General features: G+C 46.1%; 4 long non-coding RNA genes across 5 annotated transcripts in view; 2 read left to right on the top strand and 2 right to left on the bottom strand.

The window, feature by feature from the left end:
- LOC148645222 (uncharacterized) overlaps positions 1-12,684 on the top strand; it is a 229,465-nt gene that overhangs the window by 45,108 nt on the left and 171,673 nt on the right. The window lies entirely within an intron of this gene.
- Positions 1-12,684, bottom strand: part of LOC148645227 (uncharacterized) — a 197,263-nt gene that overhangs the window by 42,490 nt on the left and 142,089 nt on the right. The window lies entirely within an intron of this gene.
- LOC148645233 (uncharacterized) overlaps positions 1-12,684 on the top strand; it is a 73,505-nt gene that overhangs the window by 2,103 nt on the left and 58,718 nt on the right. For both annotated transcript variants that reach the window (XR_015928317.1, XR_015928318.1), the window contains one exon: positions 28-79. This is a non-coding gene — a long non-coding RNA (uncharacterized LOC148645233). The remainder of the gene's footprint in view (positions 1-27; positions 80-12,684) is intronic.
- The window catches only part of LOC148645234 (uncharacterized), a 65,363-nt gene continuing 54,476 nt past the window's right edge, over positions 1,798-12,684 (bottom strand). Inside the window, exons 3-4 of the long non-coding RNA XR_015928321.1 lie at positions 2,653-2,910; positions 1,798-2,072 (exon numbers count right to left, since the gene is read on the bottom strand). This is a non-coding gene — a long non-coding RNA (uncharacterized LOC148645234). The remainder of the gene's footprint in view (positions 2,073-2,652; positions 2,911-12,684) is intronic.

Below are 12,684 nucleotides of genomic sequence, written 5' to 3'. Positions count from 1 at the left end.
ATTCGTATGTTTTTTTTATTTCTCCAGGTAACAAAGGGATTTCAAAAACCGGCCTCCAGTTAGAAAGTTTTTTTCCGAGGTAAGTTTTATCCTTGTCTTTTGCTATACTGTTTATATTTGTGTATGAAAGACGACTCGTATTTCACAGCTTTTTAGCACCAGAACGGTTTTATTTTAACGTTGTCACTTCTTTTCGTTTAGTTGTGCTCTTGCTGAATACAAATAGGAAACACAAAAGCGCTGGTTCTTTTTTATGGATTCTTTTATTCATAATAGGCTGAAGCTACTGTACTCTCTAAGTATTGGAGTAGTGGGACTGGGGTGTATCTGTGATTTCTCATGATGTTACCTATTGGTTTCTTGTTGAATTTGAGCGTGTTTGTATGTTTCTTAATTCAGGCAGCTTATGTGTAAAGTGAATAGACTTCAGAACTTAGTTAATCGATTCTGCATGTCCGATATCTTGTTAACTTGATCTTTTTTCTTTTGCCTTCAGTTCTGCGGTTCCTGCTGCTCTGCGCTCCGATGATCTCCTTTCCGAAACACTCCAGCAACTCGACGAGCTTTGGCAGGTTCTTCTCGACAATGTGTGCTTTTCCTTGAACTTTATTTTTATATCGGTGGCTTGATCTGTAGTGTACCCTTTGTATATCGATATATATTATTGTTAACCTGCATGTTTCATGTTGACTGATGTTATTGCATGTGCTGCGGCTCCTGGTTCTCTGTGCTCCGACGATCTCGGGAATTTATTCTTGACAATGTGTGCTTTTCTTTGATTTTTTTTTTATATCGGTGGCTTGATCTGTAGTGTACCCTTTGTATACCGATTTATGTTATTTTTAACCTGCATGTTGACTGCTGCTATTGTATGTGCTCCGGCTCCTGGTTCTCTGTGCTCCGACGATCTCCGGCAATTTATTGACAAAGTGTGCTTTTCTTGCATTTTATTTTTGTTACCAGTGGCTTGATCTGTAATGTCCCGTTCCGTGCTGTATTTTATTCTTGACCTGCATGTTTTCTGTTGACTGCTGCAATTGTATTTGCTGTGAATTCTGCAATAAAAACTCATTTCATTGTCTGCATTGTCCTGTATTTTCGAAGGTGTGAAGGGTTGTCTTGCAGCGTGCGCCACGCACCGCAAGGCGACAACCCATCGCACTGACCTGGAAAAGTGCGAGGACGCCCGCCTTTTTAGATAGTCTGGGGGGGAATAGGGTCCCTAGGAGGGAGCGTGGGTCTAGCCCTGGGGGGAGGAGAATGGAGGCTAGCTCTAGCCAAGCCCCCTCACTCCCAGCAGGAGGGGAAGGCAGGCTGGAGATGACCTCGGCCCGAGAGAGAGGAGGCACCCAGGGCGGACTCAGCCCATCAGTCACAGCTTGCAACTGACAGCTTTCTAAGTCCACACCCCAGGAGACCTGCCTCTCTGCAGGGACCAAAGCCACCACCAACCTGCCATCCTCTCCTGCCGGGAGCGAGTGGGCCTGGCTAGAGCTGCGGTCAATCAGCCAGCCCCCGCCTACCCCTCTCCAATGAGGGGGGGTGGGCGAGGCTCGGCTTGATTGCTACCACACCCCGAGAAAAACCCCAGATACTAAGTTTTTTGGCGGGAAAATCTGGACACGCTTAAAAAGGGGGTAGCCTTTGACCTTTTCAAGTCAAAAAGCGATAGGGCGTCCCCTTGCGGCCACAAACTGTTAGCAAAATCTCTCCGCCAAAAAACTCACCAACACCGGGGTTTCTCAGGGCCAAGGGGGTACAGAACTCTGCACAAGAAATGAAAGAACAAAATCAAGGTTCAATCAACCATTTATTGAGCGAAAATGGCATACAAAACAAAGCATTACAATACGTCGGATGCACAAGCTTAGAAGTGAAAATCAACATGCATTTCAATCACAAAGTGTCAAAGCACGGCTACATTAACGCTAAATTCTGTTACAAGTCAACAGAGTAAAAAAACATTTGCAAACAACTACATGTTAAAACAGAAACACACAGCACGTTACTGTTTCTCCGAGGTATCAGTCGAGGCAGCGACCGGAATGAAGACTGAAACTTCGTTGCAATTCCTGTAAAACAACAGAAATCAGTATTAACTTTCGGTTACAAACAATCTCGAAATGATCCCAGCTAGTTAGATCGAGCTTCTATTGACTGGCATATTCAGAAGATTTACAAGAATAAAGCGCTTAGTCTGGTGTAACAGAAAATGCTCCTGTTCAAAGAGGGTATTGAAGAAGTTACATTTAAAGATTACATTTCAAGTGTGAATACTCAAAGCACAACACAGCTACGGGGTGTCAATTGCAGACTCACATTCTTTTTAGCATTCTTTTTCTGAAACAATTTAGTCAACACAAATTATTCATCCATATCTTTATAGGCTCCGTTCTTTTAATTGTTGTTATGCAATTCGAAAGCCAAAGCGGTTTCGGAATATTCTATTAGACGCATAAAAAAACGAAATTGATCGTAGTTTATAAACAGCAGGCCTAAAATGTTGTCGGGTCAAAACGATTTCTGCCCGGGAGAAACAAATTTCTTCAAGTCTGAGTCTTGTTTCGACGCGGTGCATCACATTTCCAACAACAATTCTCGGGAGATACTTCAAAATGATACGTGTAAACGAATAAAAAGGTTTATACTTACATCGGTAATTCCAGTAGCTGAGCCAAGCCCGTCCTGCCCGCAGACACCAAACTGGAAACACAAGAACACAAGTATTTAGACGATTATTTAAAGATAATTTAAACCAAGGTTTCTGAGTAGCAAACGGCGTTTTCACCAGGGCAGATGGCGTAAAATATATTTTAATGAGATACTTGTAAAGAAATGAATAAAATATTTGTACTTCCGTTTAAACTCCCATTATTTAGTGCGAATCTAATCCTTCCCGAAGACACTAAACTGAAAACACCAAAAAGTCGAATTTACAATGCAAAGCCAATTAAAAGGTTAGTTGCAAGCGACAATTTTAACACGAATATAAGAGCATAATCACACAACAAAAATCTGGAAAATAACGAAAATCTTTACAAAGCTGCTTTTCAAAGTCCTTTCCAAACGGAGGTTTGGATGAATGCACACGCTTAAATTTGTTAACAAAGACGCATCAAAAATGCTACTTTGCTCCCAACGAAAATACGTGTTTTACCCTTTTCTCGTGTAAGGTTTAGACTACATAATTACATGAGTCAAATTGTATCTACATTCAAACAAAGGAAAAATAAAAAATAACCATAAAAGACGCGGAACAAACTCACTCAGCTCCGCTCTCTCCAGCAGAAGCTGGCGCACAGGTGCGCGGGGCGTGGCCTGCGAGAGATGTCATGCGGGTGGGCGTGGCTACAGACTGACGGTTCAGGTTGCTTTTTTTCTTGGCTCCACCTGGAAACTTGTTAAAGAAATCGAGCATGTTTACAGAAGCCCCCATGAGTTACAAGTTTCAAAATCTTTCCCATAGCCTACTGAGTAATCACAGAGTAATCTGAAAGCAGCATGATGTGAATGAAATCATGTAGCAATACGTAGGCGAGCTGTGGGGTCTAAAGTTCTTTGCAGGACACGTACTGTTCTATAACCTGATCTATCTTAACTCTGCACCAAGAAGTAAGATTTTTCATCTGTAAACGTTTATCATGCACTCAATGTACCACCTTTCGACTTCTAGTTTGTCATGCAGCTGATGTGTTCATGTTATAAGTTACAAGAACATGAAAAAGTTTAAATGAGAGGACAGTATTTGATCCATGTAACCCTTTTAGTTACTGATTTCAGTTTGATTGGATAGTCTCAAAGAGCCATTGCTCAAAAGTAAAGAGGCTGTTGCTTCCAACAAAAAGGCTGGAATGCCTGTGCCACTCTCCCACAACTCTTTGTGTAAAGAACATAAATACACTCCCCCATGACATCCTTTCATGTTTCACTTGGTTCATGTCAAACTAGTCCACACTGTATTACTGCAACTCATTTTTTCAACTGGTTAACCACAGTAGCTACTTAACTCATTAGTACGATTTTCAACACTAGTTTACTGGACTGAAGTACATATTCCATTCAAATTTCTCAACCTCAGTGCAACCCCTTTTCTAATCTTCAAACCCTTCCCTAAGCATTACAAATGGATACAAGATCAGGAAAGCTGGAGTTTACAAAAGAGGAGGTGGAAGAATATTTGTAAGAACCCACAGTGACCCCAGAGACCAGGAGGAGCTGGAGACGATGGCTTCACTTGCTAAACCAGACAGATCCACCAGTGCTTTTGAAGAGTTGGAGCCTACCTGGCAGGAGATGAACAATTTCCTAAAAAGCTCTGGAGAAGGATCAGCGCCAGAGCCAAATGGTATCCAGGACAACACTCCCAAGTACTGCGAGAGGCTCAGGCGGAGACTCTGGGAGCTGGTGAAAGCAGCAGAGAGGAAGAACTCAGTCAAGGAAAGCTGACTGATTGCAAAGAGGTGTGTGAGGCCATGAGGGTAGTGGCTGCCACTATGGACAAATCAGGCTCAGAGTCTAAAATTCGATGATGTCTCTATCCTCTCTGATCTCCTCTAAGAACACGACTCAGGTCCCTCACATCGCCAAAGCTCTTCACTCGTGGTGTCCATGAGCGAAAATCAGGTCTGCCTGTGTCCAGTGTTTATTGTCCACATTGTAGTAACTGAGCCTGTCATTTCTGGACAGCCAGGTCTGCCTGTGTCCAGTTTCTTTGTCCAGATTATGTGTCACACAATGGCCTGAGCAAGGCCAAAGCAGGTCCGTTTTATCTCACAAGGGCTCCGCCGCAAAAGCACCCAAGCAAAACAAGTGCAGTCTATTCACATGGCTCCCAGTCCCTCACACCAGATAAAAAAAAACCCAAAAAAAGAAACAAAAGAAATTATTCAAATAAAGGGAAATCCACCTTACCTACCTGTTCTCTCTCTCTCTGTTGATATACCACTATCTAACCACCAACAACCAACAAACCATGAATAACATCCATTTTGAGAGCGCTCTCCATTCACACCACAATACTCACTCATACCTGTTTTAAGTATATGAATGTGTATGAAATTAGGTATGTTTATGTACATGAATATATATGAAATTAGGTAATAGCAGTTACTAGTCAAGCTCTGAGTGTGCACCCTCAGGAACTTATCTAGCAACCGCTCAATGGAAGGTGTATCAATGTTGTATTTTCTGTGCTACCTGTACCCAGTGACAGGCTCCTCTGTCACACTATGCTAATTGAGTCTCTCATTTCTAGACAATCAGGGATGCCTGTGTCCAGTTTCTATGTCCAGTGTTAAACCACTGAGCATGTCGTCTCTGGACAGACAGGTTTACCTGTGTCAAGTTTTCTTGTCCAGACTGTGGTAACTGAGCCTGTCATTTCTGGACAGTCAGGGCTGCCTGTGTCCAGTGTTTTTTGTCCAGACTGTGGTAACTGAGAATGTCGTATCTGGACAGTCAGGGATGCCTGTGTCCAGTTTCTGTTCGCAGCACTACACCACTGAGCATTTCGTCTCTGAACAGACAGGTTTGCCCGTGTCCAGTTTTCATGTCCAGACTGTGGTAACAGAGCTTCTAATCTCTGGACAATCAGGTCTGCCTGTGTCCAGTTTCTATGTCCACACTGTGGTAACTGATTCTCTTGTTTCTGGACAGACAGGTTTGCCTGTGTCCAATTTTCTTCTCCAGACTGTGGTAACTGAGCTTTTAGTTTCTGGACAATCAGGGCTGCCTGTGTCCAGTCTTATTTGTCCAGACTGTGGTATCTGAGCTTGTCTTGTCTGGACAGTCAGGTCTGCCTGTGTCCAGTTTCTATGTCTAGACTCTGGTAACTGAGGCTCTCGTTTCTGGACAGTCAGGACTGCCTGTGTCCAGTTTCTATGTCCACAGTCTGGAAACTGATTCTCTCGTTTCTGGACACACAGGTTTGACTGTGTCCACTTTTCATGTCCAGACTGTGGTAACTGACCTTCTAGTTCCTGGACAGTCAGGGCTGCCTGTGTCCAGTATTATTTGTCCAGACTGTGGTAACTGAGCCTCTCGTTTCTGGACAGTCAGGGCTGCCTGTGTCCAGTTTCTATGTCCAGACTCTGGTAACTGATTCTCTCGATTCAGGACAGTCAGGGCTGCCTGTGTCCAGTATTATATGTCCAGACTCTGGTAACTGAGCCTCTCGTTTCTGGACAGTCAGGGCTGCCTGTGTCCAGTTTCTATGTCCAGACTCTGGTAACTGATTCTCTCGATTCTGGAAAGTCAGGGCTGCCTGTGTCCAGTTTCTATGTCCAGACTCTTGTATCTGAGCCTGTCAGTTTTGGACAGTCAGGGCTGCCTGTGTTCAGCTTCTGTTAGCAGTGTTACACAACTGAGCATGTAGTCTCTGGACAGCCAGGTTTGCCTGTGTCCAGTTTCTATGTCCACACTGTGGTAACTGAGGCTCTCGTTTCTGGACACTCAGGACTGCCTGTGTCCAGTTTCTATCTCCACAATCTGGAAACTGATTCTCTCGTTTCTGGACAGACAGGTTTGACTGTGTCCACTTTTCATGTCCAGACTGTGGTAACTGACCTTCTAGTTCCTGGACAGTCAGGGCTGCCTGTGTCCAGTATTATTTGTCCAGACTGTGGTAACTGAGCCTCTCGTTTCTGGACAGTCAGGGCTGCCTGTGTCCAGTTTCTATGTCCAGACTCTGGTAACTGATTCTCTCGATTCAGGACAGTCAGGGCTGCCTGTGTCCAGTATTATATGTCCAGACTCTGGTAACTGAGCCTCTCGTTTCTGGACAGTCAGGGCTGCCTGTGTCCAGTTTCTATGTCCAGACTCTGGTAACTGATTCTCTCGATTCTGGAAAGTCAGGGCTGCCTGTGTCCAGTTTCTATGTCCAGACTCTTGTATCTGAGCCTGTCAGTTTTGGACAGTCAGGGCTGCCTGTGTTCAGCTTCTGTTAGCAGTGTTACACAACTGAGCATGTAGTCTCTGGACAGCCAGGTTTGCCTGTGTCCAGTTTCTATGTCCACACTGTGGTAACTGAGGCTCTCGTTTCTGGACACTCAGGACTGCCTGTGTCCAGTTTCTATCTCCACAATCTGGAAACAGATTCTCTCGTTTCTGGACAGTCAGGGCTGCCTGTGTCCAGTTTCTATGTCCAAACTGTGGTAACTGATTCTCTCGTTTCTGGACAGACAGGTTTGCCTGTGTCCAATTTTCTTGTTCAGACTGTGGTATCTGAGCTTGTCTTCTCTGGACAGTCAGGTCTGCCTGTGTCCAACTTCTATGTCTAGACTCTGGTAACTGAGGCTCTCGTTTCTGGACAGTCAGGACTGACTGTGTCCGGTTTCTATGTCCACAGTCTGGAAACTGATTCTTTCGTTTCTGGACAGACAGGTTTGCCTGTGTCCACTTTTCATGTCCAGACTGTGGTAACTGAGCCTCTCGTTTCTGGACAGTCAGGGCTGCCTGTGTCCAGTATTATATGTCCAGACTCTGGTAACTGAGCCTCTCGTTTCTGGACAGTCAGGGCTGCCTGTGTCCAGTTTCTATGTCCAGACTCTGGTAACTGATTCTCTCGATTCTGGACAGTCAGGGCTGCCTGTGTCCACTTTCTATGTCCAGACTCTTGTATCTGATCCTGTCAGTGTTGGACAGTCAGGGATGCCTGTGTCCAGCTTCTATTAGCAGTGTTACACAACTGAGCATGTAGTCTCTGGACAGCCAGGTTTGCCTGTGTCCAGTTTCTATGTCCACACTGTGGTAACTGAGGCTCTCGTTTCTGGACACTCAGGACTGCCTGTGTCCAGTTTCTATCTCCACAATCTGGAAACTGATTCTCTCGTTTCTGGACAGACAGGTTTGCTTGTGTCCACTTTTCATGTCCAGACTGTGGTAACTGACCTTCTAGTTCCTGGACAGTCAGGGCTGCCTGTGTCCAGTTTCTATGTCCACACTGTGGTAACTGATTCTCTTGTTTCTGGACAGACAGGTTTGCCTGTGTCCACTTTTCATGTCCAGACTGTGGTAACTGACCTTCTGGTTCCTGGACAGTCAGGGCTGCCTGTGTCCAGTTTCTATGTCCAGACTGTGGTAACTGACCTTCTGGTTCCTGGACAGTCAGGACTATCTGTGTCCAGTTTCTAAGTCCGGACTCTGGAAACAGATTCTCTCGTTTCTGGACAGTCAGGGCTGCCTGTGTCCAGTTTCTATGTCCACACTGTGGTAACTGATTCTCTTGTATCTGGACAGACAGGTTTGCCTGTGTCCAATTTTCATGTCCAGACTGTGGTAACTGAGCTTTTAGTTTCTGGACAATCAGGGCTTCCTGTGTCCAGTCTTATTTGTCCAGACTGTGGAATCTGAGCTTGTCTTGTCTGGACAGTCAGGTCTGCCTGTGTCCAGTTTCTATGTCCAGACTCTGGTAACTGATTCTCTCCATTCAGGACAGTCAGGGCTGCCTGTGTCCAGTATTATATGTCCAGACTCTGGTAAATGAGCCTCTCGTTTCTGGACAGTCAGGGCTGAAAGTGTCCAGTATTATTTGTCCAGACTATGGTAACTGAGCCTCTCGTTTCTGGACAGTCAGGGCTGCCTGTGTCCAGTTTCTATGTCCAGACTCTAGTAACTGATTCTCTCGATTCAGGACAGTCAGGGCTGCCTGTGTCCAGTATTATATGTCCAGACTGTGGTAACTGACCTTCTAGTTCCTGGACAGTCAGGGCTACCTGTGTCCAGTTTCTATCTCCTGACTCTGGAAACAGATTCTCTCGTTTCTGGACAGTCAGGGCTGCCTGTCCAGTTTCTATGTCCACACTGTGGTAACTGATTCTCTTGTTTCTGGACAGACAGGTTTGCCTGTGTCCACTTTTCTTGTCCAGACTGTGGTAACTGAGCTTTTAGTTTCTGGACAATCAGAGTTGCCTGTGTCCAGTCTTATTTGTCCAGGCTATGGTATCTGAGCTTGTCTTCTCTGGACAGTCAGGTCTGCCTGTGTCCAATTTCTATGTCTAGACTCTGGTAACTGAGGCTCTCGTTTCTGTACAGTCAGGACTGACTGTGTCCAGTTTCTAGGTCCACAGTCTGGAAACTGATTCTCTCGTTTCTGGACAGACAGGTTTGCCTGTGTCCACTTTTCATGTCCAGACTGTGGTAACTGAGCCTCTCGTTTCTGGACAGTCAGAGCTGCCTGTGTCCAGTATTATATGTCCAGACTCTGGTAACTGAGCCTCTCGTTTCTGGACAGTCAGGGCCTGTCCAGTTTCTATGTCCAGACTCTGGTAACTGATTCTCTCGATTCTGGACAGTCAGGGCTGCCTGTGTCCAGTTTCTGTTAGCAGTGTTACACAACTGAGCATGTAGTCTCTGGACAGCCAGGTTTGCCTGTGTCCAGATTCTATGTCCACACTGTGGTAACTGAGGCTCTCGTTTCTGGACAGTCAGGACTGCCTGTGTCCAGTTTCTATCTCCACAATCTGGAAACTGATTCTCTCGTATCTGGACAGACAGGTTTGCCTGTGTCCACTTTTCATGTCCAGACTGTGGTAACTGACCTTCTGGTTCCTGGACAGTCAGGGCTGCCTGTGTCCAGTTTCTATGTCCGGACTCTGGAAACAGATTCTCTCGTTTCTGGACAGTCAGGGCTGCCTGTGTCCAGTTTCTATGTCCACACTGTGGTAACTGATTCTCTTGTTTCTGGACAGACAGGTTTGCCTGTGTCCAATTTTCTTGTCCAGACTGTGGTAACTGAGCTTTTAGTTTCTGGACAATCAGGGCTTCCTGTGTCCAGTCTTATTTGTCCGGACTGTGGTATCTGAGCTTGTCTTGTCTGGACAGTCAGGTCTGCCTGTGTCCAGTTTCTATGTCTAGACTCTGGTAACTGATTCTCTCGATTCAGGACAGTCAGGGCTGCCTGTGTCCAGTATTATATGTCCAGACTCTGGTAACTGAGCCTCTCGTTTCTGGACAGTCAGGGCTGCCTGTGTCCAGTATTATTTGTCCAGACTATGATAACTGAGCCTCTCGTTTCTGGACAGTCAGGGCTGCCTGTGTCCAGTTTCTATGTCCAGACTCTAGTAACTGAGGCTCTCATTTATGGACAGTCAGGACTGCCTGTATCCAGTTTCTATCTCCACAATCTGGAAACTGATTCTCCCGTTTCTGGACAGACAGGTTTGCCTGTGTCCACTTTTCATGTCCAGACTGTGGTAACTGACCTTCTAGTTCCTGGACAGTCAGGGCTGCCTGTGTCCAGTTTCTATGTCCACACTGTGGTAACTGATTCTCTCGTTTCTGGACAGACAGGTTTGCCTGTGTCCAATTTTCTTGTCCAGACTGTGGTAACTGAGCTTTTAGGTTCTGGACAATCAGGGTTGCCTGTGTCCAGTCTTATTTGTCCAGACTGTGGTATCTGAGCTTGTCTTCTCTGGACAGTCAGGTCTGCCTGTGTCCAAATTCTATGTCTAGACTCTGGTAACTGAGGCTCTCGATTCTGGACAGTCAGGACTGTGTCCAGTTTCTATCTCCACAGTCTGGAAACTGATTCTCTCGTTTCTGGACAAACAGGTTTGTCTATGTCCACATTTCATGTCCAGACTGTGGTAACTGACCTTCTCATTCCTGGACAGTCAGGGCTGCCTGTGTCCAGTATTATTTGTCCAGACTGTGGTAACTGAGCCTCTCGTTTCTGGACAGTCAGGGCTGCCAGTGTCCAGTATTATTTGTCCAGACTGTGGTAACTGAGCCTCTCGTTTCTGGACAGTCAGGGCTGCCTGTGTCCAGTTTCTATGTCCAGACTCTAGTAACTGATTCTCTCGATTCAGGACAGTCAGGGCTGCCTGTGTCCAGTATTATATGTCCAGACTCTGGTAACTGAGCCTCTCATTTCTGGACAGTCAGGGCTGCCTGTGTCCAGTTTCTGTCTCCAGAGTCTGGTAACTGATTCTCTCGATTCTGGACAGTCAGGGCTGCCTGTGTCCAGTTTCTATTTCCAGACTCTTGTATCTGAGCCTGTCAGTTTTGGACAGTCAGGGCTGCCTGTGTCCAGTATTATATGTCCAGACTCTGGTAACCGAGCCTCTCGTTTCTGGACAGTCAGGGCTGCCTGTGTCCAGTATTATTTGTCCAGACTGTGGTAACTGAGCCTCTCGTTTCTGGACAGTCAGGGCTGCCTGTGTCCAGTTTCTATGTCCAGACTCTAGTAACTGATTCTCTCGATTCAGGACAGTCAGGGCTGCCTGTGTCCAGTATTATATGTCCAGACTCTGATAACTGAGCCTCTCATTTCTGGACAGTCAGGGCTGCCTGTGTCCAGTTTCTGTCTCCAGAGTCTGGTAACTGATTCTCTCGATTCTGGACAGTCAGGGCTGCCTGTGTCCAGTTTCTATTTCCAGACTCTTGTATCTGAGCCTGTCAGTTTTCGACAGTCAGGGCCGCCTGTGTCCAGCTTCTGTTAGCAGTGTTACACAATTGAGCATGTAGTCTCTGGACAGCCAGGTTTGCCTGTGTCCAGTTTCTATGTCCACACTGTGGTAACTGAGGCTCTCATTTCTGGACAGTCAGGACTGCCTGTGTCCAGTTTCTATCTCCACAATCTGGAAACTGATTCTCTCGTTTCTGGACAGACAGGTTTGCCTGTGTCCACTTTTCATGTACAGACTGTGGTAACTGACCTTCTAGTTCCTGGACAGTCAGGGCTGCTTGTGTCCAGTTTCTATCTCCAGACTCTGGAAACAGATTCTCTCGTTTCTGGACAGTCAGGGCTGCCTGTGTCCAGTTTCTATGTCCACACTGTGGTAACTGATTCTCTCGTTTCTGGACAGACAGGTTTGCCTGTGTCCAATTCTCTTGTCCAGACTGTGGTAACTGAGCCTTTAGTTTCTGGACAATCAGGGTTGCCTGTGTCCAGTCTTATTTGTCCAGACTGTGGTATCTGAGCTTGTCTTCTCTGGACAGTCAGGTCTGCCTGTGTCCAAATTCTGTTTAGACTCTGGTAACTGAGGCTCTCGTTTCTGGACAGTCAGGACTGTGTCCAGTTTCTATCTCCACAGTCTGGAAACTGATTCTCTCGTTTCTGGACAAACAGGTTTGTCTGTGTCCACATTTCATGTCCAGACTGTGGTAACTGACCTTCTCATTCCTGGACAGTCAGGGCTGCCTGTGTCCAGTATTATTTGTCCAGACTGTGGTAACTGAGCCTCTCGTTTCTGGACAGTCAGGGCTGCCTGTGTCCAGTATTATTTGTCCAGACTGTGGTAACTGAGCCTCTCGTTTCTGGACAGTCAGGGCTGCCTGTGTCCAGTTTCTATGTCCAGACTCTAGTAACTGATTCTCTCGATTCAGGACAGTCAGGGCTGCCTGTGTCCAGTATTATATGTCCAGACTCTGGTAACTGAGCCTCTCATTTCTGGACAGTCAGGGCTGCCTGTGTCCAGTTTCTGTCTCCAGAGTCTGGTAACTGATTCCCTCGATTCTGGACAGTCAGGGCTGCCTGTGTCCAGTTTCTATGTCCAGACTCTAGTAACTGATTCTCTCGATTCAGGACAGTCAGGGCTGCCTGTGTCCAGTATTATATGTCCAGACTCTGGTAACTGAGCCTCTCATTTCTGGACAGTCAGGGCTGCCTGTGTCCAGTTTCTGTCTCCAGAGCCTGGTAACTGATTCTCTCGATTCTGGACAGTCAGGGCTGCCTGTGTCCAGTTT

This window comes from Lepisosteus platostomus, chromosome 19 (assembly GCF_059453375.1).
Source record: "Lepisosteus platostomus isolate fLepPlt1 chromosome 19, fLepPlt1.hap1, whole genome shotgun sequence".
Taxonomy (NCBI): domain Eukaryota; kingdom Metazoa; phylum Chordata; class Actinopteri; order Semionotiformes; family Lepisosteidae; genus Lepisosteus; species Lepisosteus platostomus.
Note: the sequence above shows the minus strand (reverse complement) of the source record. Positions and strands in the feature narration are given on the sequence as shown.